Source organism: Somniosus microcephalus, chromosome 5 (assembly GCF_052327205.1).
Source record: "Somniosus microcephalus isolate GS21.2 chromosome 5, FLI_Smic_1.0, whole genome shotgun sequence".
NCBI lineage: Eukaryota > Metazoa > Chordata > Chondrichthyes > Squaliformes > Somniosidae > Somniosus > Somniosus microcephalus.
Window position 1 is genome coordinate 130,459,165 of NC_140991.1, and position 25,291 is coordinate 130,484,455.

Consider the following 25,291-nt stretch of genomic DNA (forward strand, 5'->3'; position numbering starts at 1 on the left):
CTTCTTTCCTCAGGCCAATCTTTGGTGTTCCATTAGCCGAGGCTGCTGAGAGGACCATGCTGTATGATGGGATCCAGCTGCCAGCAGTTTTTCGAGAGTGCATTGACTACATTGAGAGTTATGGCATGAAGAGTGAAGGAAACACTGAAACCCTCTCCAAGCAAAGATCGCAAGGAGACCTCGATCTATACAAGAGCAGATTGATGACAATGCCGCAACTGCATCTTGTCATTCACCGCCAGAACAATCTCATGAAGACACATCAGACTTACCCGTGTTGAGAAGATCCACACGTGAAGTAAAAGAGCCTGATAGACTTAATCTTTGAGTACAATGTAAAGCTTTGAAAATGTGTTGACTGTTTTGAAAATGTTTGTGTTTATAGAGCACTAACAAAAGTGTTACTGATATTATCTTTATTGTTTTCTTGAAAGTTGATTGATATTGATTTTGTTAAACCTCAAAGAAAGGAGGATGTAGTGATCAATAACATGTCATTCTGTGGTGGACACTAGGTGGAGCAGTAGAGCTGTATATAGCTGTATGTATAAGACTACACTACCCAGCTATATATTACATTAAGACTACATTACCCATGAGGCTAGGCTACCCACAAGGCAGCAGTCAAGATGGAAGCCTCTACAAGATGCTGCACAAGTCCACATGTGCTCAATAAAAGTAGCTAGCAAAAGCTAGTTGTTTTCATAATAAGAATGTCTATTTATTAATGAACATAACAGCGACGTTTTTAATGACCTTTTCTTCCTTCAATGTTTGTTTCTCATTTGGATACGCCTACACCAGAGAATTAAAAAAAACAATAAAGGTAGATTAAAAGAGATTATACGATTTAGATCATCGTTAACCATATTTCACTCGTTAGTTAAAGCCTTGGAGGTCAATTTTAACCCTACGCGCCCGGCGGAAACCGGGTGGGCAGGCAGTTAAAAGCGCGCAAGTTACTTACCTGTTCAAAATGTGGCCCTTTCCCATCGTCTCCGATATTAACTGGCAGGCAGATGAGGCGCCTGCCTAAAGCAGGCCGGGGCATCATGAATTTATGCAATCAGGGTCCTAATACATCAATAGGACCCCAATAACATTTAAACCAGGAAGCTACCCCGACTGTCCCAACAGGCAGATGCAGGTAAGCAGTTGATGGGAAGCACAAAGAGGGCACTCAGTCAAAAAATGTCACTTGTGGGGCTAGAAGGAACAGGAATGCTCCTCTAGGTCTAACACAGAAAATTACAGCCTCCCCTGCCTCGTTCCCTCTTCCCTCCCATAAGACACTCTCGAAATCCCGTCCCTGCCACTTACCTGGAAGCCGACAAGCAGCCGATATTATTCCCCTGCTAGCAGCCATTCTACATTCTCCTTCCACCTGTTCTGGGTGGGAAGTGAACCGGCAGCATTTAAGTGAGGCCCGGCAGTTAAGATTAACTCACCAGAAACCTGCCACACCATGGGGCTAGCTCTTCTAATCACCAAGCCAAGAACTAGCGGTAGAAGCTGGAAGACAGGCCAGCAATAAGTAAAACAACTTATGACTTCTTTAAAGTTGCCTAATGTCTACAAGTAGTGGTGTGGCACGTGCTCAAGGACTTGGTATTGACTTGCAAGGGGTCTCCTCAGACCAGTTGCTCCCAGACATGGGTGCAGTTGTTTGCACCCCCCTTGGCCTGCAGCATGACAGGGAGAATGAGCAGAGACAACACAGAGCAGGGGGAGGGGGAGAAGGTCTCTCAGTCGGAGATCATATCCACCCAGGGTGTTCCGGGATCAATTCTCCAACCTCAACCTCAGCGACGAACAGTGCATGCAACGTCTCGTTTTACTAAGGAGGTGCTCACTGAAATCTGCCACATGGTGCAGGCAAACCTGCAGCCTCAGCCCAGGGTGAGGATTGCATTGCCAGTGACTGTAAAGATGACCATGGCCTTCAACTTCTTTGCGTCAGGCTCCTTCCAAGCTGGAGCATGAAACATGTGCAACATCTCCCAGTTCACCATCCTCTTCTGTATAAGGGAGATGAGTGAGGGTCTGTATGCAAAGAGAGCAGAATACATTTCATTCTCTCTTGCCAGAGGGAAGCAGGCAGAGTGAGTATGCAGCTTCGCCAGGATAGCTGGCTTCCCCATGGTGCAGGGTACCATTGACTGTACACACGTCACTTTGCGGGCGCCGCATCTCAATTCGCAGATGTACCATAACTGGAAGGGATTCCGCTCCCTGAATATCCAGCTAATGTGCGACCATAATCAGCATCATGCAAGTCAACGCTCGGTATCCTGGCAACGGTCATGGTACCTTCATTCTGCGCCAGTCCACTATTCCATCACTATTTGAGCCACCATGACAAACCAGAGGGTGGCTACTGGGTGACAAGGGCTATCCGCTGACCACCTGGCTCATGACTCCTTTGCGCAACCCATGCACACGTGGGCAGCATGCATATACACAAGCCACACATGGAATCTGATAGAGCAGACCATTGGCATTCTTAAACAATGCTTTCACTGCCTGGACCGCTCTGGAGGAGCCCTGCAGTACTCAGCAGAGTGCATCTCAAGATTTATCATGGTCTGCTGCATGCTCCACAACCTTGCCATTATAATGCCACAGCCGTTGCCACCAGCTGAGGAGGAGGAGGAAGAGGAAGAGGAGAAGGAGGAAGGGAGGAGGCAACCCAAACAGTGTCTTTCTGCCTGGGCTGTGCGTGATCGACTCATCTGTAGGGATTTCGCAATAATTTCGAGATTTCCTACAGTTCCGAAGATTGAATTTTGATTAAAGAATACCTGGGTAATATACCTTTAAAAATCCAGGGATCAAAATGGCCACCAGACCGCGTGGCAGAAGACAAAAAGGGCTTGAAAAGGCAGCCTGCTGTGTCTGTGGAAAAGGTTCAATGGAGCAGTCAAACTGCCAATCAACGGCAGTTCAGGGAGTTCCCCTCCCTGCAGCAGACAATCGATGTGTTTACAGAAACTGCTACAATGTTTACACAAAGGATTAACCACTTGAGATTGCGGTTTCAGTCTGACCATAAGGACAATGACTTTTGTTTACATTAACTGTGAGGGTGCCGGTCAGTTCCTTCAGTAACCCCTAGATGGCACCTTCACTTGTTTGTTTCCCTTTGTTAATTGTTACTTGTTTCTCCTCTTTTGGTAGGGCCAAATAAATTGAACAAATAAACTGTAACTAAACCTCTAAAAAAATCTTTAAATAAACCTTAACAAATCAAATTAAAATTTGGTTGTTCAATCCAATTATGCACTCCAGTCCCCGTGGCGCCCACCGGTCACGGAAGTGCTCGAGCGCGCCGGCGGACACCGCATGCTCCATCTCCAGGGCCACCCAGGGGCGAACATGGCCGCGGAAGAGAGGGAGGCAATCTGGCTGGATGACCCCCTCGACCGCCCACTGCCTGGACCAATTGATGGCTTTTTTCGCCAGGCCCAGGAGCAGACCCACGAGGAGGTCCTCCAACCTGCCCGCTCCCCTCCGCACCGGGTGACCGTAGATCAAGAGCGTGGGACTGAAGTGCTACCAAAAATCGAGGAGCAGCCCCTTCAAATAATGGAAGAGGGGCTGCAACCTCTCACATTCAACATAAACATGAAAAACGGACTCCTCCAGACCGCAGAACAAACAGGCGGTCTGGGAGTCCGTGAACCTATTTAACAATATATTGCACGGGACTGCTCCGTGCAACACCCTCCAGGCCAAGTCCCCAATAGAACAAGGGAGGACTCCCGCATAGAGAGCCCTCCATTGGGGACCTCCGCCTCCGCCAGAAGGCAAAACGGCATGCCACGGCGTGTCCGGATGGCAGGCGAAGATGACAAAGTGGAAAGTGTGCAGGAGCAGCCCGTACAGGAAACCCCTCCGTGCGGAATGAAAAGGCACGGAGGGCATCTCCTCGAGACGGCTCAAGTTGTGAGGCGCCGGTACCCGAGGGGGGTTTCGGGGCAGTGCGCCGATAAGGAATTCCGTCCGAATGGGGGAAAGCTCGGACGGGATCGCCCCGCGCGCTTGAGCCGCCTCGATACACCTCGTGGCGCCGGGCTGCAGCGTCGCTTTCACCGACTCGATGGCATCGACCGCGAGCCGGACGTTGTCCCAAGACATGCGCCGCGCCAACTCCTCCGGCGCCATCCAGCCCGCTCCTCCGCCATCGAGTAGGTCCCCGACTCTAGTCACCTTGCCAGGCACAGCCCTGCATTCCGCCAGCCACCCGAACTCGCGGACGTGGAGGTGCGGATTCCTGAACAGCGGCTCCCGAAGGACAGCCGCCATTCCTGACAGGGGAGAGCTCCGCCTGGAGGCGACGTAGTTCCAAACCCATAGCAGTTCCTGGTAGAAGACAGGCAGCTCCTGCAGGCTGATACGCCTGCCGCCCACCTCCAAAAACAGGAGCTGCATGTCGTAATTGAGGCCGTGCAGCTGGCGGAAAAAGTACGTCGCCAGCGCACACCATCTCGGAGGATTCTCGACGTACAGGTATCTCTGCGGCGTCCGAAGACGGAAAGTCGCAGCCTGGGTGCGGAGGCACACCAACGCCTGACCGCCCTCCCTAAGCGGGATATTCAGAACCGCGGCAGAGACCCAGTGCATCCTTTTGTCCCAGAAGAAGTCGACGAGCTTCTTCTGTATCTTGGCGACAAACGCAGGGGGAGGGATCAAAGTGACGAACCGGTACCACAACATGGCGGCCACCAGTTGGTTTATGACCATCACTCGACCCCTGTAGGACAACACTCGGAGCAATCCTGTCCAGCGTCCTAAGCAAGTGGTGACTTTGGCGTCCTCGGCAGGGCTGAGGTAGACTCCCAAGTAGAGGAGGTGCGTGGTGCTCCAGGCGAAGGGCCTGAACTCCTCCGGCAGGGAGTCCACCTGCCACTGACCCACCAGGAGTCCAGAACATTTCTCCCAGTTGATCTTGCCGGAGGATGCGTCCGAGTAAATCTGCTGGCATTCCCTCATCCTCTGCAAGTCAGCAGGATCCGTGACCGTGAGGAGCACGTCATCGGCGTAAGCCGAGAGGACCACCTCCACGCCCGGCCCTTGCAGAACCAGTCCCGTCAACCTCTTCCGCAAGAGGCGCAGGAAAGGCTCTACGCAAACGGCGTATAACTGGCCGGACATGGGGCATCCCTGACGCACCCCCCTCCCGAAGCGAAGGGGCGCCGTTAAGGACCCGTTAACTTTAATCAGACACTCTGCGGCAGCGTACAGAAGTCGGATCCGGGTGACAAAATACGTCCCGAACCCGAATGCGCGCAGAGTCCCGAAGAGATACTCGTGATCCACCCTGTCGAACGCCTTCTCCTGATCCAGGGAAAGGAAGGCGACCAACAGACCAGCCCTCTGGGAATGGTGGACCAGGTCCCGGACCAGATGGATGTTATCGTGGATGGTCCGGCCCGGGACCGTGTAGGACTGGTCGGGGTGGATCATGTGGGCCAGCACGGCGCCTAGGCGAGCAGACATAGCCCTGGCAAAAATTTTATAGTCCATGCTGAGGAGGGAGACCGGGCGCCAGTTCTTAAGGAGGCGGAGATCACCCTTCTTAGGCAGCAGGACAATAACCGCCCTGTGCCAAGAGAGGGGCATCTCCCCGGTCGCCAAACATTCCCCCAGGACCCGCGCGTAGTCGCCCCCCAAGACGTCCCAGAACGCCCTGTGGAAGTCCACGGTCAGCCCGTCCAGCCCCGGGGACTTTCCCCTGGAGAGCTGGCGGAGGGTGCCGGTCAGCTCCTCCAGACTCAGAGGAGCGTCCAATTTTTTGGCGCCCTCCAGGCCGACCTTCGGCAGGTCCTCCCACAAAACTCTGCGCGCAGCCTCGCTGGACGGATCCAGAGAGAACAGAGCCCCGTAATAGGCGTGGGCCTCCGCACTGATTCCCTCCGGATCCGAGACCAGAGGTCCGTCATCGGCCAGCAGCCCCAAGAGCTGCTTACGGACCCCCTGTCTTTTTTCCAGCGAGTAGAAGAAGGGGGAGCCGCGGTCCAGGTCCCGCAGGAACTGGATCCGCGACCTCACATACGCGCCTCGGGACCCGACAAGCTGCAGGTCCTTCAGCGCGCCCTTCTTCTCTTCGTAGACCATCCGCAGGGCCGGGTCCTTGAAGACTTGACCGAGACGGGACTCCAGGTCGAGCACCTCCTTCTCCAACCGCCCGACCCGGGCCTCCCGCCTCTTGGTCGACCCCATCGCGTACTCCTGACAGAAGAGATGGACGTGAGCCTTGCCCACGTCCCACCATAGCCTCAAGGAGGGGAAGCCCCCCCGCTTCCTTCTCCAGTCGGCCCAGAACCGGCGAAATGAATCCCGGAACCGCCCATCCTCCAGCAGCCAGTTATTAAATTGCCAGTACGCGGACCCACCCCCGTGCGCGCAGCGGAGCGAGCTCCGCCCACACCAGGTGGTGGTCCGTGCACGGCATCGGCCGCATGGAAGCTGCCGGAACGCAGGAGACGTACGCCCGGGCAATATAAAGGCGGTCGATTCTGGACCATCCTCCTCCAGAACTCACGCTAGTGAAGGCGCTGGAGTCGGGGTGGAGATGTTGCCAGACGTCCACCAAGTCGAAGGACCCAACCAGATCCCTCAACTTCTCCACCGCCGCCGGGCATCGCTGGGGGGCCGAACGGTCCCTCGCCTCGAGGGTGCAGTTAAAATCCCCCCCGAGGATGACGCACTCGACCGCGTCGATGGAGTCCAGAAGAGCGGACACTTCTTCAAAGAAGCGCACTTGCTGCGCGCCGGCCTGAGTGGCGTACACGTTCACTAGATGGAGCGGCACGCCCCCCAGGCGCACAGTGACCTGGAGCAAGCAGCCTGGCATGAGCTCCTTGACCCCCAAGATCTCCGGCTGAAAATGCGGGGCCAGCAAGATAGCCACCCCGCTGGAAACGCTGGAGAGGTGACTCATGCTGACCCCTCCTTGCCACTCCAGGAGCCACGTGGCCTCGTCTCCCGGAACGGTGTGGGTTTCTTGCAGGAAGCACACCACATACTTCCCGTCCCGAAGGACCGAAAGGTTATTAAATCTGCGGCGAGCCTCCATGCTGCCGTTGATGTTGAGGCTGGCTATGGTTACCTTCATCTCAGAAGCATAGTGCAACCTCTACCTACAACTAACGGGGGGAGGGAGCGCAGCCGCTAGTCGACTGCCACTCCCTCAGGAGCCCAGTGAGGAACGACCTGAGCCAACGCAGCTCGAACGGGCCCACGTCCGCGCCCACGGCCTTGACGGCGGCGTGGACCGACCCGATGAGCAGCGCCAGCTCCGACCACCTGGCGAGGGCCAGCTGGGTTTTGTTGGGACGCCCCTGGCATGCGGCCACAAAATCCCGGAGTTCCCCGACGGGAATGAGGGGAGACCCGGCGAGGGGCACGGGGTCGTCCATCGCCTCGTCGGCGATGGAATCCAAGTCGTCCTCCGCGCCCATCACCGAGTCCCCGTCCTCCTCCGGGGGGTCGTCGCCGGCGGCCGACCCGTCCGTCGCGCAGTGCGCAGCGAACGGCTCGGCCGCAACAGCCGGCCCCGCCTCCGCCCGGACCCCACCCCCAGGATCGGTGGCAGAGGAATCCTCCCTGGGCTCCTCTGTGGGCGCCGGGCCAGAAGACGACGGCGGTTCGAAGCCCCCCTCCGCCTCAGACGCCTCAGACGCCGGAGGAATTGGGGAAAAAACAAAACCCAACTCCTCCAAGACGTCCGGCACCGGAGACACAGTCAGAGGGCCCTTCTCTTCCCCGCCACTGGCCTCCGACCCAGCAGATGGGGTGACCTCGGCTAAAACCTCGACCAGGTCGAGCAGCCCCTGGGAAATGTCCGGGTTGCTTTGGGCGAGCTCACTTCCATCAAACTCGCCCGACCCAGACCCCAGGCCGCCCGGCCCGTCGAGGGGTAACGGCACCGAGAGATAATCTACTTCTGCCGCGGGTTGTTCCGCGACCCCCCCCACGGGCAGGGTCTCGTCCCCATCCCCGGGAGGCGCGTGCTGGACAGGCACATCTGCCTCAGCCTCCCGAGGGACAGGCGACCCCTGCCGAACGCCGGAGATGGTGACAGCGGGGGGGGGGGGGCGCAGTACCCGCGGCGGGTGACGACTCCCCCTGTTCGGAGGGACCTTCCTCCTCCCGGTCCTCCTCCTCATCCAGGGGGTCGCGCCTTCTTTTTAACGCGGAGGGAGCGAGGGAGACCTCCATGCCTGCAGGGGCCTCCTCCTCTGCTCCCTCCGGCGGGGCAGGTTCGTCAGGTCCCTCGGGCCCGAGCCCGGCCACAGGTATTAACGTTTCCGCCTCGGCGGCGGCGGCCACAGGCTCGGGCACGAGGCCCCTCCCACCCTCGCCCGCCCCGACCAACTCCGCAATGAGCGCGGGTGTCAGGGGCTCTAAGTCCAGGGGCTCGCCCTCCGCGGGGGGACCCACCCTGAGGTGTTTGACTTTCCCCCGCGCCTTATTTTCCGCCCGGACGCACTCCCTCCCCCCCGCCGGAGGCCTTGACGGCATCGGCCTCCGACGACGACCGCGCATCAGTTGTTTGGGGGGCGCGGCCAGACCCGGGGAGAGGAGCGGTGGCGGCGCCAGCCTCGGCCACGCCAGATGATCTGGCGGCCTTGGAGGCGGGGCAGTTCTTTCTAATGTGCCCCACCTCCTTGCAGGCGTGGCACCGCACACCGTCCGACGTCCAAAAGGCGCGGTAAGCGGTCCCCTCGTGGAGGATGACAAATGCCCCGTCAGTGTCCTCCTCCCACGCCAGCTGGATGTAGACCTGGCGCCGAAAGGAGAAAACATGCCGAAGGCTGGCTTCCCGGCAGCCGAGCGGGATAGGCGCAATCCCCGACCTCACCTCCCCAAGTTGGCGCAGGTGGGGGAGGAGGAGCTCGCCAGAAATGTAGGGCGGGACGTTGGAGATCACGATCCTCCGCGCGGTGGCCTCAAGAGGATCCACCGGCAGGAAGGTCCCGCCCACGGCGAGCCCCTTGGCGATGGCCAGGGACACCGCCCACTCCGACCCCAGGAAGAACACAGCCTTCCCGTACATTTCACAGCCTTCCCGTACATTTTTGAGGCGGCGAGGATGGCTGAAGTGCCGACAACCCCAGCCATGGCCTTAACGCACGCCTCAATTGTCATGTTGGGGTGGGTGTAGCTCTTCACCCCAAGCTTTTTGGTAATAAGTTTAAAAGGTGACGGGGCAGCAGAAGAAGCGGGAGCGGCTGTGGCAGTGGCTGCCACTCTAGCGTATGACCTGGCTGATCCCACCACCGGCGAAGATGTACTCGCCATTATGGGATGGTTCTTTTTTTAAAAGAAAAGGCTACACTCACCCCAAGTCACAGGCCTGAAGGTGTTAAAAGGCCTCCGGTTAATTAAAGTCTTCCCTTGAGCAGAGGGAGCTGTTAAACTAAAGGCCCGCCTCTCCCCTTGTTAATTGGGAGAGGGGCCTTCACCACTCTGCTCAAGTGGCAAATAGTAAGAAGTTTTGAAACAGAGGTGCCTCCTGAGAGACAGGGAGAGAGACAGAGACAAAGAGAGGGAGGGGGGGTGGGAAGGAGGGAGGCCGCAAAGGCAGGGGCGCCACTCAGGATGGCAGGTGGGTGGGTGGGTGTCGGCAGGGGGTGCACTCCCCGATGGAAAAATAAAGTCTCTGTGGGTGGTCTTCAGGCAGGGGGAGAAGATGTCTTTGCCTGGGAAAGCTGGAGAAAAGCCCAGGCTCAGCCCCACACCAGGTCTTCGCGGTGTACTGAAGAAGGCTTCACCTGGGCAGCTCCAGCTAACCCAGGCCAGGCAATGGAAGGGGCTTTTGACACCCCTTGGTCTTCCGGCCCGGTCTTCTTTCCTCCCCCTACCCACAATACAAAGTCTTTGGGGAATGCACCGAATGACACCCCCCTGCAGAAGTTCAAATAGAAAAGAAGTTGCTCCTACCCTCCTTCCAAGTAGTGGCTGTTGAAGGCCGCTCCTCTCCCCTCTCTCCCTCTCCTGGAATGGAGGCCAATTTGGGGAGGCAGTGATGGAAAGGCCTCTCCTGTTATAAATGCTGGCCTCCTTTTTCCCTCTCCTCCTCTCTCTCCAGGCACCTCGGTAGATGATGTTGGTAGATGGTTGATGGTGGTGGTGGCCTGGGCTCTCTCCTTTCCCTTCACTCCCAGGTCAAGGCGACCACCACTTTCCACACTGCTGCAGCACAACCTGCTCCACAGAGAGCAAGGTCTGGAATGATTGTGAGGGTGCCGGTCAGTTCCTTCAGTAACCCCTAGATGGCACCTTCACTGGTTGGTTTCCCTTTGTTAATTGTTACTTGTTTCTCCTGTTTATTACTTAACTGCCTTTCATCTGGTTTATTGGTTTCACCTGTTTTTGCTTGTATTTAAGTTCTCTGGTTTCTTCCCTCTGGGCTCAGTCCTGACAAGGTGCTCTGTCTTGACTAGGTGCTCAGTTTTGGACAAGCCGGTTGCCCTGTGGTAGCTTGTCTTGAGCTCAGTTTGGACAAGCCAATTGCCTCATGGTAGCTTGTCTTGAGTTCCTATCTTGACAAGCCGGTTGCCCTGGGGTAGCTTGTCTTGAGCTCAGTCTTGACAAGCCGGTTGCCTAACGGTAGCTTGTCTTGAGTTCCTATCTTGACTAGCCATTTGCCTATGTGGTAGCTTGTCTTGAGCTCCTATGTTTTGTAACTGTTTACCTGTGTGATTCTAGTAAAGTACTGTTATTTAAGACTGCATATCTGCTTCTCGCCTCGTCTGTCTGCACTTGGGTCCAGAACCAGCCTCGCCCGGACAGTACGGTCCCGTGTCTACACGGGCCCGTGTCTACACGGCCCCATGACAGCAAACCTGACAGTAGGACTGAGCCAGTATGGACCCAGCAGCGATGGAGGAATTTCATTCTATTCTCGTCCATTAAGGTGCTTTCCTCACCCTTCTTGCGTCCCTTCGGAATATAATCCATTGAGCGTGCTAACTCTGGAAAACGATGGCTCCGTCACTTACAAAGATTATGATCATATGATCGCCACGACATGTACCTGCCGCTAGTGGATGAGGAGGATGATTTTGTCTTGAGATTTCTGAACATCTGCAGTTCGTGATCAGTCGGAATGGGAAATATCATTGCTTGAAAAGCCAAGAAAGTTCGCTATGTGTACTAATACAGACTTTTTCATTTTTGACTTCTAGTTCTAAATGCCCAGGAGGGTGTATGGCTGGCTACTGTTGTACACATGTGACTGACTTTGGATTTATCAAGTTTGAGCCTTTAAATCTTTTCCCCCCTTGGGTATCCATACCACTATAATATAGAAGTGTGGATAATTTAAGCATATGCTCTATTTTCATTTAAATGATTATCCTGTGCCTTATGTCTTTATAATGAAATGAGGGCCATTTTATAATTGTCTGTTTCTGGTTATGTGTTTTATGGTTTGTTTTGAGCAATGTTTCGCTGCTTGATGCTCTCATGTTGCTGGTTACCCAAATTGCAGGAGGTGTATTGGCCATTTCACCACTGCTCTTGGGCAGCAAGCTTTCTGGGTTTTTTTTTTTGTTTTGCTAAATGTGCTCTTGGTAGTTCTGTCTTGAGTAATTGATCTCGTGGTTTTTTTAAATGTTTGAAGCTGAGTGTTTTAATGCAGAGGCAATGCCTGTGCTAAATGATGCTTTTTTGGACGTACAAGCACGGAGTTTTGTACACCAGGACCATAAGTACTGCCTTATCAGTCCTTTGGTTCCTGCTTCCAGACTTCCCCCCCCCCACCCCGCATGATTGAAGGTCAGCAAGCCTACACGGTCTGTCGCCTCCTTGATAGTCGCCGGGTTAGGAGGAGCATTCTATACCTGGTCAACTGGGAGGGTTATGGTCCTGTAGAGCATTCCTGGGTTTCGGCCTGGGATATTTTGGATTCTGAACTCATCAGGGATTTTCGCCGTTGCCACCCTGATCGTCCAGGAGGAACGTCAGGAACCGTTCCTAGGGGAGGGGGTCCTGTGAGGGTGCCGGTCAGTTCCTTCAGCAACCCCTAGATGGCACCTTCACTTGTTTGTTTCCCTTTGTTAATTGTTACTTGTTTCTCCTGTTTATTACTTAACTGCCTTTCATCTGGTTTATTGGTTTCACCTGTTTTTGCTTGTATTTAAGTTCTGTGGCTTCTTCCTTCTGGGCTCAGTCCTGACAAGGTGCTCTGTCTTGACTAGGTGCTCAGTTTTGGACAAGCCGGTTGCCCTGTGGTAGCTTGTCTTGAGCTCAGTTTGGACAAGCCAGTTGCCTCATGGTAGCTTGTCTTGAGTTCCTATCTTGACAAGCCGGTTGCCCTGGGGTAGCTTGTCTTGAGCTCAGTCTTGACAAGCCAGTTGCCTCATGGTAGCTTGTCTTGAGCTCTTATCTTGACTAGCCATTTGCCTATGTGGTAGCTTGTCTTGAGCTCCTATGTTTTGTAACTGTTTACCTGTGTGATTCTAGTAAAGTACTGTTATTTAAGACTGCACATCTGCTTCTCGCCTCGTCTGTCTGCACTTGGGTCCAGAACCAGCCTCGCCCGGACAGTACGGTCCCGTGTCTACACGGGCCCGTGTCTACACGGCCCTGTGACAGCAACCCTGACAGTAGGACTGAGCCAGTATGGACCCAGCAGCGATGGAGGAATTTCATTCTATTCTCATCCATTAAGGTGGTTTCCTCGCCCTTCTTACGTCCCTTCGGAATATAATCCATTGAGCGTGCTAACTCTGGAAAACGATGGCTCCGTCACTTACAAAGATTATGATCATATGATCGCCACGACATGTACCTGCCGCTAGTGGATGAGGAGGATGATTTTGTCTTGAGATTTCTGAACATCTGCAGTTCGTGATCAGTCGGAATGGGAAACATCATTGCTTGAAAAGCCAAGAAAATTCGCTATGTGTACTAATACAGACTTTTTCATTTTTGACTTCTAGTTCTAAATGCCCAGGAGGGTGTATGGCTGGCTACTGTTGTACACATGTGACTGACTTCGGATTTATCAAGTTTGAGCCTTTAAATCTTTTCCCCCCTTGGGTATCCATACCACTATAATATAGAAGTGTGGATAATTTAAGCATATGCTCTATTTTCATTTAAATGATTATCCTGTGCCTTATGTCTTTATAATGAAACGAGGGCCATTTTATAATTGTCTGTTTCTGGTTATGTGTTTTATGGTTTGTTTTGAGCAATGTTTTGCTGCTTGATGCTCTCATGTTGCTGGTTACCCAAATTGCAGAAGGTGTATTGGCCATTTCACCACTGCTCTTGGGCAGCAAGCTTTCTGTTTTTTTTTTTGTTTTGCTAAATGTGCTCTTGGTAGTTCTGTCTTGAGTAATTGATCTCGTGGTTTTTTTAAATGTTTGAAGCTGAGTGTTTTAATGTAGAGGCAATGAATGTGCTAAATGACACTTTTTTGGACGTACAAGCACGGAGTTTTGTACACAAGGACCATGAGTACTGCCTTATCAGTCCTTTGGTTCCTGCTTCCAGACTTCCCCCCCCGCCCCGCATGATTGAAGGTCAGCAAGCCTACACGGTCTGTCGCCTCCTTGATAGTCACCGGGTTAGGAGGAGCATTCTATACCTGGTCGACTGGGAGGGTTATGGTCCTGAAGAGCATTCCTGGGTTTCGGCCTGGGACATTTTGGATTCTGAACTCATCAGGGATTTTCGCCGTTGCCACCCTGATCGTCCAGGAGGAACGTCAGGAGCCGTTCCTAGGGGAGGGGGTCCTGTGAGGGTGCCGGTCAGTTCCTTCAGCAACCCCTAGATGGCACCTTCACTTGTTTGTTTCCCTTTGTTAATTGTTACTTGTTTCTCCTGTTTATTACTTAGCTGCCTTTCATCTGGTTTATTGGTTTCACCTGTTTTTGCTTGTATTTAAGTCCTGTGGTTTCTTCCCTCTGGGCTCAGTCCTGACAAGGGAGTCAGTCTTGACAAGGTGCTCTGTCTTGACTAGGTGCTCAGTCTTGACAAGCCGGTTGCCTCACGGTAGCTTGTCTTGAGTTCCTATCTTGATTAGCCATTTGCCTATGTGGTAGCTTGTCTTGAGCTCCTATGTTTTGTAACTGTTTACCTGTGTGATTCTAGTAAAGTACTGTTATTTAAGACTGCATATCTGCTTCCCGCCTCGTCTGTCTGCACTTGGGTCCAGAACCAGCCTCACCCGGACAGCGCGGCCCCGTGTCTACACGGCCCCATGTCTACACGGCCCCGTGACAGCAACCCTGACACTAACCCCCAAGGCTGTTTACTCAAGCAATCAAGGAAATAGACATGCCTTTTTTTTCAAACCACGGCAGCTTTATTCAAAGCCCATCACAGACAATGAGGACACATTTAAACTGAAAAAAACCCCAGTTTAAATGAATGGGTCATTCATCCAAACCCATTACAGACAATGGGGACAGTTTGGATCCCTTTTGTTTAGCCTAGATACATCCGGATTTGGGCGGGAAGGGTTCGGCCCCAAATGGGGTATAAAAGATAGATTCTCAGAAGCCTCTCTCTCTCTGTGGCCTCACCTCCATGCCCTCTACAACGTGGGAGCCTGCCTAAAGGAGTGGAACACCAGCAGTTTACTTTTAAAATACTAGGTTGCTTTTACTTCGGGGCAGTGAAGATCAAAGATCGCAGGGCATGGAGCAGGCATTTTTCATTGGTGAGCATATATTTTTCTGGCCCATTACAAGGCAACTTAGAATAGGTATAGGGGTGGGAATTAAGTGGGAATTTTGTTAGAACTGTGATTTTAGTCGATTTTCCCTCATTGTGTCCGTTCTCTCCTCCCCTATTCAAGTAACAGTGTTGCACTAGCAGATAAGACTGTAGTGAACACTGAGAGTAGCTGTATTAAAGTGCTGTTTTTTTTTTAGTGAAAGCCACTAAGCAAAGGTGCTGTAGTGAGCAAGGTGTTTCTATATTGAAAGTGCTATTAAGAGGGTGTTGCACTAAGCAGAGAAGTGCTTCAGTGGACACTAAGGGTTCTGTATTAAAGTGCTGTATTTAAATAAAGGAGTGTTGCACTGAGCAAAGAGCGCTCTAGTGGACACTAAGTGTACTGCATTAAGCAAAAGTGCTGTACCAGGCACAGCTGTGCTGTATCGATTATTTTAAGTTGTTTCTTTTTGTTTCAATAAATGCTGGTCTGTTTTGCACCCAAACCATGAGTCACGGTTTTCTGTCTACATCGCTACCGAATAAGTCCGGCGGTCAGAACCAGTAATAGGGGAGCATTTCGGAACCGCACGGGGGTCCCTGGAGCAGCTCAGAGGCTTCTGACTGGCCAGAGACAATAACCCCAACCCCGCTAACGTGTGTGCTAATCCCTACACATCCAACTTCAGTACAAGCGAATTCAACCCCAATTCCACATTCACCAATAGTCCCACACCGTACCTTCCCTCTGTTACTGACCATCACAGCGTCCTCTTGGCCACAATGCTGAAATAAAGACCACCACAAAGCAAACATTCCAAACCAATTTTATGAATCAAACCACTACAATATTTCATTCAAAAGTCAATTAATTATCCTTGTGTATTCCCTTAGGGCCAGTATTCCACGTGCCTTTGCCTGTCCTAGTGCTCCTACGCAGTGCTACCCCAGTGGCTGCAGCATAGCTGGTGGAAGGCTTGTGACAGACAGTGGCGAAGACTGAAGACCCAGCCGGCTTTGGATGGGTGCCCTTGCCTCTTGTCCAGAAGAGCAAGTTAAAATCAGGCTTGGCATAAAGCAGGTGGGAAATTGGCGAGTAAGTCCTTTTCCTGTCTTTTTTCCCCTTTCTTTCCTTTCAGATGCAAGGTAGTGGGTGGTATGGTGTGAAAAAACAGATCATTTCATCATTTATTTTATTTTCTGTTATGGGACCTTGCTGCATGCAAATTGACTGCCGTGTTTGCCTACATTACAGCAGTGACTACGCTTCAAAGGTACTTCATTAGCTGTGAAACACTTTGAGACATCCTGAGGACATGAACCCCACTATATAAATACAAGTTCTTTCTTATGGCTGAAAAAGAGCATCAATGACTGTAGGCTACATTTAGGGTAGGAGTTATGAGAAATATGTGTTTCTCAACATCTCCCTTCCCACCCCTTTTCGAATCAATCAGGCTTCCCCTCATCCCATTGCTCTAATCGTGTCCCCAAACCCTACACTTTTCCATTATCCATTCCCCTTCCTAACACCCCCTCACTCCCATAACTACCCTTTATCTCTACTGTTTTGAACAACCTGCTTAACTCTTGTTTCCTCCTTCCCCCTGGCTCCAATGTAATTTACTTCACCCTTAGCCCTCCATCAACTGCACCCCCCCACTCATTCTCTCACCCCCAAGGGCCAGGTGGTGAGGCCAGAGACCCTCTCACTCTCAATCAGTTTTCCTCTTCCAGTCCCCCTGCTACTCTCTCTTCTTATCTTATTTTCTTAAAGAGGCTTTGTTTGCTTTCAAAATTCAACTTGTTTTTGTTAAAAAAAGCAATCAAATTATAAAGAGGAAAGAAACTGTCAGCCTTTCTCTGTCCTTGTGTCTTTCATTCTGTCTCTCCTTCAGTCTCATGGATGTTAGAAATTAGAATCTCTATCTCTCAGGTGTAAGAGATTACACCCCCTCCACCCCATCCCTCCCTCCCACAAGACCCTCTAGGAAATCCCTTCCGCACATTTACCAGCATGCCAGTGGGCAGCAATGGGCCACCCAATTTTCCACAGACTGGCAGCCGCTTCCCACTGACTTCACACCCGGAATGGTTGGGTCATGGACTGGCGTCATGGTAATGAGGCCTGGCAGTTTAAAGCAATGTGGTCTCATGCTAACACCAGGTGGGTCAGAAACAAACTGGCTCCTGTGGTTTCCGGTATAAGCCCACTGGAAGTTAGTCGAACCCCCAGAATTCCACTGCACTTCTGGCAAAGTTACAGCCCCAGAGCGGGACCAGCTCCATAGAATTTCCCATCCTATGTTTCTGGAGGTGTTAGTTATTATGGTTATGAAGATTTTCAAAGAATATTAATAGGTATCAAATGAGTTTTCAATCCATGATCCCAATCTCTCCTCCGTTGGATGCTCAGTTTTAGATTTTGCAAAAGGTACCAACGCTAGTTCTAGAAATATTTATATTTTTAAAAGCATAGTGACCAAATCATTGTAATAGTACTGAGAATTACTGATCCTTGTGGTACCCCACTAGTTACAGCCTGCCAACTCAAAAATGACCCATTTATTCCTACTCTCTTCTCTGTCTGTTAACCAACCCCAATCCCATGAGCCCTAATTTTGTTTAATAACTTCTTGTGCGGCACATTATCGAATGCCTTCTGAAAATCCAAATACACCACATCCACTGGTTCCCCCTTATCTATTCTGCTAGGTACAACCTCAAAAAACTCTAACAGATTTGTCAAACAGGATTTCCCTTTCATAAATCCATGTTGACTGTCCCCAATCCTATTATTATTTTCTAAGTGCCCTGTTACCACGTCCTTAATAATAGATTCTAGCATTTTCCCCACTCCTGATGTCAGGCTAACTGGTCTGCAGTTCCCCATTTCCTCTCTCCCTTCTTTCTTAAATAGTGGGGTTACATTTGCTACCTTCCAATCCACGGGAACTGTTCCAGAATCTATGGAATTTTGGAAAATGACAACCAATGCATCCACTAGCTCTATAGCCATCTCTTTCAAAACCCTAGGATGTACGCCATCAGGTCATGGGGATTTATTGGCTTTCAGTCCCAGTAATTACTCCAGTACCATTTTTTTATTAATACTAATTTCTTTCAATTCCTCATTCTCGCAAGAGCCTTGGTTCTCCATTATTTCCGGGACGTTTTTGGCACCTTCGTCCGTGAAGAAAGACACAAAGGGCTGGATTTTGTCATTGGGGGCGGGCTGAGGGCATGTCAGGTAGTCATTGTGTCAGGATCCCGACTCTCAGGTGAAGTGGGACAAAAGTGCGATTTTGCCCTAATTGGGCACTTGATTTCCAGCATGTGGAAACCCCTGGCCAAATGAGCCTTTTACAGAAAGTCGCCTCCAATGATGTCATCAATGCTGCTGGATTTAAGGTCGGCAAGCAGCCTTGCTTCTTTTTCAGCCTTTTAACTTTATTCCCATTGTTCTGAGCGCATCCATCACCAATTATGTCCACCAGTAGAACAAAGTGTGCTCCAAGAATCGATCAGGCCTCCCTCCAAGCTCTGGTGGAGGGAGCAAGAGCAAATAAGGAGGTGCTCTTCCCTTCCTCAGGGAGGAAAAAGCCTCCGCAGCAGACTAAAGCTGTGTGGCTGCAAGTGGCCCAAGAGGTAAGCGCAATTTCTATGTGCAGCAGAACTTGGCTGCTGTGTAGGAAGAGGTTTCATGACTTTCTCCGCACAGGAAAAGTGAGTATGACATTCCCATCAGCCTCAAACTGATCCCCATCGCCTCTCATCACCAGCACTCTGCTTTGCCAACCTCTTCCTCCACATCCCACTTGACCCTTAGATCCCTACACCCTTACCCATTCCCTCTCTCTCTATGGTCACATTCACTTAAATATTCGACCATGCAGCCCTCACACTCCCTATCACTGTGATGCAATGACAACAACTTACAGCACACAGGGAGGGCCCTTTGTCTCCTTCTAAGCATCTATGCTATGGATTCTCTACACTCACTCCTTCATTCTCACTCAAACTACACTTGTGTCCCTCATTGCAGGAAAAGAGAGCCCACAATAAGAGGGAAAGAGCAAGGACAGGAGGAGGGCCACCCTCAGTAGCCCAGCTCACCACTTCGGAGGAGATGGCCTTGGAGATTGCCGGAGTGGAGGACGATTCGCAAGTGGGGGACGGACAGACTGGCACATCACAGCATGCTGGTGACAGAATAGTTTAGCATCTCTCTCATTGACATTGCATGAGTGACTGATAATGATTCTGATGCTCTAACAGATTGGCTTATGATCATCTGCACAATTCAATGTGCATGCAACCTTTACCTCACATCTCTAACTCTTTCCTTTACTCCCCCACAGGACCATCGAGTGCCCCCGTCCCCACTGTCCAGGAGGAACAGCCTGAGCCTCCAGATTCCTCAGAGGAAGCTGAAACCTCTGAGGGCGCAGCGTCAGCAGAATTCAGCGCACCCAGCACCAGTGCAGACACTCACACCTCGGTGGGACCTTCGCAAGATAGAGTAGTGTTGCCACCTGGTATATCACAGATCACAAGTGAGCATCAGCAGATGGTGGAGACAGGGACAGCAGTCCTTGTCGGAGGGCGCAGGACTCTGCCAGCTCGGCTCAGCTGCATGTCGACCCTATGCTCCCGGGCCCATCCAGAAGGAGCGCAGTGCTGGAACTCCAGGAACAGGTGCAGGAGTCTCTGGCAGGTTTTGTCTCCAGGATCGCTGCGAGTGTGGAGCAAATGGAGGAGTCCATCGCTAACATGAGCAGAGCCTTTGTGGAGGCAGTGGCGCATGAATGCACCACCACGGAAAGGATGGCAACCTCTGTGGAAAGGATGGCTACCTCCATGGTAAGGCTGGCTACCGTAAAGGAGAGGATGGCTACGGTAGAGCAGAGGATGGCTACGACCATGGAGGAGCTTAGTCGCCAGGGTATTGAAAACATGGTCATTGTTCAGAATAGACTGACATCTCTTGAGGAGCGATGGTCAGCTATTAAGCATAGAAATCATCCTTCATGGAAGTCCTCTGGAGTAGGACTGCCAGTGCAGAAACGGGTCCTCACGGCCCCCCTGAAGTGCAGCAAGGTGCTGTCAAGCCACTTGCTAGCTCTGAAGTGGGGCTGACCCATGAGAGGGATGTTGGTGGCAGACAACAAGGAAGTGGTTGCTCCTCTCCAAGCGTCACACAACCATGCCACTGCAAAGCCCTCGGTCAGAGCCCCACCAGAGTCTTCACCCAACTGAGATGGGTGTCTCAGCCCCTGCTCAACCGCAGGAGCAGCAGACTGTTTGCGAGCCCGCACAGGTTCGCAACCCCAGAGGACACCTGCCAAAGGCATCAAGACAGGAGCAGCAAGAAAGTGAGCAAGGGGCCTCCACATCTGCTGAAGCCACAGGGAAAGCACCATGTAGTAGCACGCATAAGAGGAAGATAATGCACACGTAGTCACAAGGGTAGTCACTTGGGTGTTCTGTTGTATTGATTTTTGACAAGCCATCCTTGAATTGTTATGATAAACAGATTTGATGGCAAACTGTTGAAGTTGTGGCCTGTGTCATTTCGCAAATGGGACTTCCACATTGAGGGCTAGGGCGACTTGCAATTGTCAGTATGGTGGTCAGAGTGATAGGAATCCGCAGGTTCTTGTCCATTGTCGATGCTCTGGTAAGAAGGTGCGAGGCAAAAGTGTTTGATTGTGCAGGCTAAGCAAATCTGGCCAAGATGAGTGCATCCCTTGCATCCCGGGCAGCAATGTGGTCGCGTGCTGGCGCCTTCTGGCCTGTGCAGCTTCAGGTGGGTGAGCAGCAGCTTGGCGCTCCTGTTGTTGCTCCTGCTGTTGGTGGTGCTGTTGTTCAGGGTCCTGCTGCTGCCACGGCTGGTCTTCGTCCGAATCTGATGTCCAGGAGGAAAGGAAATAAATGGTTCCCATGCTTCTGGTGTATACCTCAGTTGAGGACGCGTTCAGTCAAGGTGGGGAGAGGGGTTTCCCAGGAGGTCACACTGGAGATGGGTATCAGGCTCCAAACTTCCACAACAATGAGTAGGCCTGCTAAAAGTTCCCCCAGACCTGAGACAACAAAGTTCTGCCACTTGCAAATGATCATTGGTGAAAACTCCTTCTTAATGGTGGAGCTGCAGCTTTTAGTAAGCAATCCACTTGTGAGGCCGCCAGGATTAACTGGCGTGTTCCAGAGAAGACGTGCAGGACAGGGAAAATGTGTTAAAATCAGAAAGGCCTCTCAAAATGAGATTATAGAGGCAATTAACTGGTTGTTAAGGGCCTTAAGGGCCTATCCCGCTTCTTGGAGGCATGATGGAAATGGTGTCTGAAACCACGATTGTGGGAAAATTGTTCAGAGGTGGGATGGAGGCGGTATCGGACCCACCTGCCATTTTTTTCAATTTTGACAACTCACACGCCTCCAAACCCGCCTCCTCGGGCCTGGTAAAATCGAGCCCAAAGTATTTGTTTAATTTCTATGCCATTTCCTTGTTCCCCATTATAACTTCTCCTGTCTCAGCCTGTAAGGGACCCACATTTACTTTCACTAATCTTTTCCTTTTTACATACCTATAGAAGCTTTTACTGTCTGTTTTTATGTCTCTTGCTAGTTTACACTCATATTCTATTTTCCCTATTTTTTATCAATTTCTTTGTCCTCCTTTGCTGAATTCTAAAATCCTCCCAATCCTCAGGCTTACTACTCATTTTGGCAACATTATAAGCCTCTTTCTTTGATTTAATACTATCTTTAACTTCTCTTGTTAGCCACCGTTGGACCACTTTTCCTGTCGGGTTTTTGTGCCTTAAAGGAATATATATTTGTTGTAAATTATGTATTAATTCTTTAAATGCTAGCCATTGCTTGTCTACCGTCATACATTTTAACGTAGTTTCCCAGTCTACTGTCGCCAACTCACCCCTCATACCTACGTAGTTTGCTTTGTTTAGATTTAAGACTTTAGTTTTGGCTTTAACTAAATCACTTTCAAACTCAATATAAAATTCTATCATATTATGGTCACTCTTCCCTAAGGGCCCCTTTACTACAAGGCTATTAATTAACACTTTCTCATTGCACAATACTAGATCTAAAATAGCCTGTTCCCTAGTTGGTTCCTCAACATACTGATCTAGAAAACTATCTTGCATACATTCCATGAATTCATCCTTCACACTATTACTGCAAATTTGGTTTGCCCAGTCTATATGTAAATGAAAGTCCCCCATGATCACTGTATTACCCTTGTTACATGCGCCTCTAATTTCCTGATTTATACTCTGCCCTACATTACAACTACTGTTTGGGGGCATATAAACAACTCCTATTTCTTAGCTCCACCCAAACTGATTCCACTTCTTGATTTTCGGAGCTAAGATCCTTTCTCTCTACTGTCTTTATTCCATCCTTTATTATCAGGGCTACCCCTCCTCCTTTTCCATTTTGCCTATCTCTTCTAAAAGTTAAGTATCCTGGAATATTTAGTTCCAACCTTGGCCACATTGCAACCACGTCTCTGTTATGACTATTCGATCAGATCAAACCTGTTCATTTCTATCTGTGCTATTAACTCATCTATTTTGTTGTGAATGCTTCGCGCATTCAGATATAGTGCCTTTAGCTTTGACTTATTTCTATTTTTCCCTGATGTCACCTTAGTCCCTGATGCCTTATTACCTTTGTTACTCTCTCTGACCCTTCCTGACTCACTCTGCTTAATTTTACCCAAAGCTCTACTCTGCTCTAGAGCCTTGACATTTCTCTCGCTGCTTTTAAATTTACTCATTCCTGAATCCTCCCACCACTGCCTCCCCCCCCCCACCACACCTTTCATTAGTTTAAAGCCCTGTCTACTGCCCTAGTTATTTGGTTCACTAGGACACTGGTGCCAGCCTGGTTTAATTGGAACCCAAACCAATGGAACAGCTCCCTCTTTCTCCAGTACTGGTGCCAATGCCCCATGAACTGAAACCCCTTCCTCCCACACCACTCTTTGAGCCACGCATTTAAACCTCTAATCTGTTTGTCCCTATGCCAATTTGTGTGTGGCTCAGGTAACATTCCAGAGATTATTACCTTTGAGATTCTGCTTTTTAATTTGGATCCTAGCTCCTCAAACTCCCTCAGCAGAACCTCATTTCAGGTCTCCTGTTCTATACGAGCATTAGTTACCGGTAGGTATTCAACTATAGTCGAATGAAATATTTCGACAGGATCCACTGCTGGTGCTTCCTCCGCAGTAGGCAGTGGCAGGCGTGATAGCCCATCAGCATTTCCATGCTGTTTCGTGCCCTTATACTCTATTTCATATTGGTTCGCCCCTAGAAAAAGGGACCATCTTTGTAGCCGTTGCGCAGTCATCACCAGATCGCCCTTCTTTGGATTAAAGATGGAGACAAGTGGTTGGTGGTCAGTGAGCAAGGTGAATTTCTGCCCGTGCAGATAATGATTGAACTTTTTCACTCCCCACACTAGGCTGAGGGCCTCCCTGTCAATCTGGGTGTAGTTATGCTCGGCTGAGGTTAGTGATCGTGACGCAATGGCTATTGGCCTCTCTGAGCCATCTGAGAATTTGTGCAACAGCACCGCTTCAATGCCGTAGGGTGACACATCACACGCCAACCGAATTGGTAGTGCTGGGTTGAAATGGGCCAATACCTCTTTTGATGTGATTAGTGTTTTGCTCTTCTGGAAAGCTCGTTTACATTCGTCACTCCACTTCCATGGCACCCCAGTTTGCAGTAGGGTGTTCAGTGGGTGTAGTATTGTAGACAAATTTGGCAAGAACTTATGGTAGTAGTTTACCAGCCCGAGGAACGACCTCAGTTGTGACACGTTTTCCGGTGCTGGAGCCTTTACTACTGCCTCAATCTTTTCTGGGGACTTATGTAACCCCTCTTTATCGATAACGTGGCCACACTACGAGATCTGTTTTTTAAAAAACTTGCATTTGGGGCGGTTAGCTCGAAGCCCATATTCCTTCAATCTAGTGAGCACCTGCTCCAGGTTGGCGAGGTGATCACTGTCATTTTCGCCCGTGACCAGGATGTCGTCCAAATAACACTGGGTCCCTGGGATCCCTTGCAGGACTTGTTCCATTGCCCTTTGCCAAATAGCCGGAGCTGATGCTACCCCGAATACCAGCCGGTTGTATTGGTAGAGACCTTATGGGTGTTGATTGTGAGGTAGTTTTTTGATGCTTCTTCGACCTCCATTTGCAGATACGCCTGGGCCAGATCAATCTTAGTGAAGTGTTTCCCTCCAGATAGCGAGGCGAAAATATCTTCAATCTGCGGAAGTGGATATTGCACGGTGTGAAGGACTGGGTTCACTGTTACCTTAAAGTCCCCACAGATGCGAACCTTCCTTGGTTCCCCAGACGTGCTGCTCAACGCCTTTTTCATCACAGGGACGATGGGTGTAGCCCACTCGCTCCAGTCTACCTTGGACAGTACTCCTGAATGTTCCAAACTCTCCAGCTCTGCTTCGACGGCTGGGCGGATCGCATAAGGTACCGGTCTGGCCTTAAAAAATTTTGGGCTTGCGTTTTCTTCGATTTTAATTGTTGCTGTCATGCCTTTTAGTGTTCCGAGTCCTTGCTGGAACACTTCTTGCGCGTCGGTTAGGATCTTTGACAGTCGCCCAGGTGTGACGTCGTCATCCTTTTTGCCAGCCACAGTCAGTGCTTGTATGGAATGCCAATCCAGCTGTATTTTCCGGATCCATTCACGTCCCAGTAATAGTGGTCCTCCATCTTGCAATACATACAGGTCTAGTTTTGGTGTTTCCTTACCGTTATATATAACGGTCACCCTTATTTTTCCTTTGGGGTAGACTTTTTGCCTTTGTACGTCTTCAAAATAATTTTTGTGTCTCTCAAGGGTATGTGTGAGAATAGCCGCTCGTAGTCCCGTCGGTTTATGACTGTTAGGGCTGATCCTGTGTCCAATTCCATTTTTACCTGGACACCTGCTATCTTGAGAGTGACCCAAATGGTTCGGTGATCCTCCGTTTTGATCACATTATGTAGTTTCAGACAACTCAGCTCCCTGTTTTCGGAGTCGGTATCACTCTTTTGTTCGTCTGAACTATTCTCCGTCACCTTATGTACCTTCTTGTACTTTTCTTTTGGAGATTTCTTATTGCTGGTTTTCTTTCCCGACCTGCAGACTCATGCTACGTGTCCTACTTTTCCACACTGTCTGCACACTTTATCTTTGAACCAGCAATCATTGTGGTCGTGTGTTGTTCTGCTGCAGTGATAGCACTTCTCTGTTCTGTATGACATTTCGTTTGTGCCATATTCTTGCAGTCTCTGTTGTATCTCTGCAGCGCCCCGTGCTGCTGCTTCATATGATACTGCAATGCTGAAAGCCTTGTCCAGCGTAAGGTCCTTTTCAGATAAAAGTCATTTCTGGGTTCCTTCACTTTGAAGCCCACACACAAACTTGTCCCTTAAGGTATCTGCCAGTCCCGTTCCAAACTGGCAGTGTTTCGATGGTCTGCACAGTTCTGTTAAATATTCAGCATTGCTTTCATCCTTATGCTGGTTCCGTTTGTGAAACTTGAATCTTTCTGCTATCAGCAGCGGTGT